The sequence below is a fragment of the Lipotes vexillifer genome, unplaced genomic scaffold, assembly GCF_000442215.2.
Source record: "Lipotes vexillifer unplaced genomic scaffold, Lipotes_vexillifer_v1.1 scaffold121, whole genome shotgun sequence".
In the NCBI taxonomy this organism is placed as follows: domain Eukaryota; kingdom Metazoa; phylum Chordata; class Mammalia; order Artiodactyla; family Lipotidae; genus Lipotes; species Lipotes vexillifer.
In genome coordinates this window covers 1,614,569-1,618,747 of record NW_006773122.1, presented here as the reverse complement: position 1 = coordinate 1,618,747, position 4,179 = coordinate 1,614,569, and the positions used below count along the sequence as shown (strand labels likewise).

The 4,179-nt window shown below is 58.6% G+C and overlaps 1 protein-coding gene across 1 annotated transcript in view; it reads left to right on the top strand.

Annotated features, from left to right (window-relative positions):
• The first annotated feature begins 3,594 nt into the window (after nt 1-3,594).
• NDST1 (N-deacetylase and N-sulfotransferase 1) overlaps nt 3,595-4,179 on the top strand; it is a 67,274-nt gene continuing 66,689 nt past the window's right edge. The window contains exon 1 of the mRNA XM_007448047.1: nt 3,595-3,687. The gene's annotated coding sequence lies outside the window, so the exon portion shown is untranslated. The remainder of the gene's footprint in view (nt 3,688-4,179) is intronic.

The window sequence follows — 4,179 nt, the reverse complement described above, 5'->3', positions numbered from 1 at the left end:
CGTGCCGCGGAGCGGCTGGGCCTGTGAGCCATGGCCGCTGAGCTTGCACGTGCGGAGCCTGTGCTCCGCGGCGGGAGAGGCCACAACGGTGAGGGGCCTGCGTACCGCAAAAAATAAATAAATAAATAAAAATAAAAAATAACAACTGGCCCACGGTCACACAGCTTGTAAGTGGCAGAGCCAGCATTCAAACCCAGGTAGTCCACACTCTGAACGAGGAATTAGTCAGGTAAAGGGGAAGGCCAGGCATACCACTTAGGACAAGAGGTAAGGCTGGACAACAAGGTGGGGAATTTATCCTGAGAGCAATGGGAAGGCATTGGTGGCTTAAAGTAAGAAACATGGGGGGCTTCCCTGGTGGCGCAGTGGTTGAGAGTCCGCCTGCCGATGCAGGGGACATGGGTTCGTGCCCCGGTCCGGGAAGATCCCACATGCCGTGGAGTGGCTGGGCCCATGAGCCATGGCCGCTGGGCCTGCGTGTCCGGAGCCTGCGCCCCGCAACGGGAGAGGCCACAACAGTGAGAGGCCCACATACCGCAAAAAAAAAAAAAATGGGTATGATTAGGTTGCATTAAAGGAGGCAAAGTGGGGGGGAGGGAGAGCAGTGAAGGGGCTGTTAACATGGGCCGAGGCAGAGACAAGATGTTGGATTGGACTACGGTGGTAGCGATGAAAAGGAAGGGATGGGGTTGGCTTAGAGAAGAAAACTGGAGGCAGAACCAATGACCCTGGCTCATGGATGGGATGTGGGGACAGGGGCTAGTGACATTTCTGGACTGGACATGTGAACTGGACACATAGGAGGAGGGAGAGAAGCAGGTTTGGGTGGATGCAGGTTTGGAAATTCAGCCTTTGGTTTACAGAGTTGGATAAAGGGGACCTTGGGGCAGCCAAGGAGCATGTGAAGTGGCCAGTGGGGAGGACACTGGACTGAGGAGGGGGTGTGGGCAGGGGAAGTTACCAGCACAAAGAAGGTCCCCAAAGCTCTGGGAGGTGTGGGTGGGTCCTGAGGGGGTGGAGGAGCAGGGCACCTCGACAGTCTTCCTCAGAACCTCCCAGGGTATGGTTAGAAATGCGAGTCCTCAGCTTCCTCAGAACCTCCCAGGGTATGGTTAGAAATGCGAGACCCATGGAGGCCAATGCCCAGGGTGGAGCCTGGGCCTTGCCTTTTTGCAGGCTTTCTGGGTAACAGTGAGCTGGAGGGCCTTGGGCCCAACTTGGTGAACAGTAACTGAAGACTTGAAAAGAGTAGGAAGATCTGTCGGTGATGGGGAGCCACCCCAGCTCACAGCTGTCCCCCCTCCCCCCTGCCAATGCTCGGGACCTGCAACTCCATTGGTGAGATGCTGGCTCTCACTCAGCTTGGGCAGGAGAATAGCTCCGTGACCTGACTGGCCTCCATTCCTCTCTGCCTTCCCATAGCATCGCTCTTATTACCTCCTTCACCTGCTTATAGCCTTCTCACTCCACCTGGCCCTCAGGATAATGTCCTTTCCTTTGAGCCCCTCAGAGAAGGTCACCCATAAACTGCTCCTAACCCACCTCTCCAGTTTTCTTGCTCATTCTTTCCTTCCTGCTTCCTCTACCCTTCCCCCCACCCCCCTCCATGCAACACTCAGCTTTTCCTGAACGCTTTCCATGTGGCCTGTAACAGGTTGTTCCTTGTACCAGGAATGTCCATGTCCCCGCCCTGATCCCCTCCGGTCCCTCCAGATCTTGCTCAGAGGCTGCCTCCTCCCAAAGTTCCCTTGTTCTGCTCCCCTCTTATTATAGGCCATAGCACTTGCCCTGGGCCTCCCCAGCAGGCCCTCAGCTCAGCCAGCCTCTGGACACAGGGAGGGACATGCAGATCACCTCCAAACACACCCCAACACTTCTTGAGAGTGCAGACCTATTTCTCTTTCAACCCTGTATCTGTTACCGAGAACACAGTGCCATGCACAGGGAAGATGCTACAGGACCTCATGTGGATGAAAATAAGATTCTAGGGGCTTGTTTAACCTGCCCAAGACCCAGACAGTATTCAAGAACTTTAGATCATTGACCACAGGAGCATAGGTTATAAAAGAGAATTTGCTAGTGGATGTTGCTTTCCCTGGCTAAATTGGTGGCATGGCTGGAGTATGCACTAGGAAGTCACAAGCCTATCTTTGAACATCAGTTTGGGCCTGTGATCACCACCCTTAGGCTTAGTCCTACTGACTACACTCCATGCAAAGCTGTCACATGGGCATGACTGGGAGTCCAGAGCCTGGTCCCATTCCCCAGCATCAACCTTGCTCAGGCCTCAGCGTCTTTCCTCCTCCGAGACATGAGTGGGCTGGCTGAACCCCCTTCCCCCCCTCCCCCCCAGCACAGGAGGTTACCCTTTAGGGGAATTGGGATGATTCTGTCCTATTTTCGTATGTCAAGCTTGGCTTTTCTACCTCTCTTGGCTCTGCTTTGGTTGCTCATATTTTTTTTAAGCTTTGCTCCTACAATTAGGTAATCTCGAGCCTCTGAAGGTCCTTAGGAAACCACCGATCCATTGTTTTCCAAATTTGCTAGTCTCACCCGAGGCCCACAGAGTCCGGATCTCTCAGGTGGCCTGGTGATCTACATCATTAGCAAGCTCCTTATGGCTCACTAATCAACCAATCAACTAATGACCCAGTCCCTCATTACAGGCAGGCTCATGGATGGTAAAAAGCCCCACCTGGAACAGTCAGATCTGAGTGCAGGCTGGGGCTCAGCCACTTCAGAGACTCCCAGAAATCATTTTGTGTTTCTGGGCCTCGCTGTTCTCATCTGTGTAATGAGGATGACCAGTGTAATCTTGCCTAATTTGCAGGGTCCTTGAGATGGTTGCACTGGGGGTGGGAAACTCAGGCGCAGTGGGAGAAGAGATTTGCACAATATCATCCACCTCTTCATCTGCCTGTTATGTGCCAAGCGCTGGGAATTCAGCTGGGAACAGCTTGTTGGGGGAGATGACATTCTAGTAAACAATGCAACCAGTAAGTGAACCAGATAATCACGAAAAAGGAAATAAAGGGGTTTTCAAGAGTAAGGGCAAAGGGGTAGGTGGGGCTGGGAAAGACTGCCCAGAAGGGGTCACTCCAGCAGAGACCTGGCTGTTGGGGAGCCGTCTGAGGAGGCCCTGGAGGGTTGTCATCAGCCCAGTGTTGGTAGAGCCAGGAGGTCCCCTCGGGCCAGCCAGGGCGCTCCCAGGACCCTCGGAGGCACGGCGGGCGCGGGTCTTTGTCTCTCTCGGTCTCTCTGCAGCCTCTCCGACCCCCAGTGCTGTTCCCTCTTTGACCTCCGAATAACTTGTTGGCTTCCCCCGGGCTTTGTTTCCCCAGGGTCACCGCCTCCCGGACTCCCGGCAGCCGCCTCGGGCCCTCGTGGGTCCCGCATCTGACACCCGCTCCGGCCCCCACCCCCTACCCGCTCTGAGACTGGGGTCAAAGGCAGCCTGCGTCACGTGGTCGCCGAGCAGCACCGAATCGGCCGGGAGAGCCGAGGGAGAATCCGGGTGGAAGCCGAGAAATCCAGCTCCGATAGCAGCGCCCGGTCCCGCCCCGGCCCCCGCCCCGGGGTGCGCGCCGCACGCCAGCCGGCCGCTCGGGCCTCTGGAGCAGATCTCCGGCCGGCACCCACGTTCCATCACGGGATCGAACCCCGCTCCCTCCGCCGACATTCGGGGAGGTAGGCGCCGGGGACGGAGGGGGTAAGGGGAGACAGGCTGGGGGCCCCTTGGCGCGCGGGTTCGCCCCTCTGTGCTCCGCGGGCCCGCGGTGAGCGAGGCGGCGCGCCCCAACTTGCAGTCTAAAGGGAGACCCCCCACCTCCCACCGCGGGATGAGGGGGGAGGCTGCGCGCTGCCTCAGCGCAGTGCCGGGGACCGGGACTGGGGGCTGGGCACCGAGAGGGAGGGGGAGGGGGAGGGGGAGGAGAGCGGGCGGGAGGCGGGGCGGGCGGCGGCTGCGGCGTGGAGCGGGGGTGGGAGCTGCGGGAGGCGGACGCGAAGGGGTTAAGCCCGGCCCGGGCCACTGCCTGGCAGCGCACACACGGCCTAGGGGACCCAGGCGTCCGGCAGCTCGCCGGGAGCGCCCCCTCCCCCGGGTGGCGCTCCAGCCGTGGCAGGTAAGAGGCTGGGAGGGCAGGGGCGGGCCAGTCCCCTGTCGCCGAGCCCGCGGGG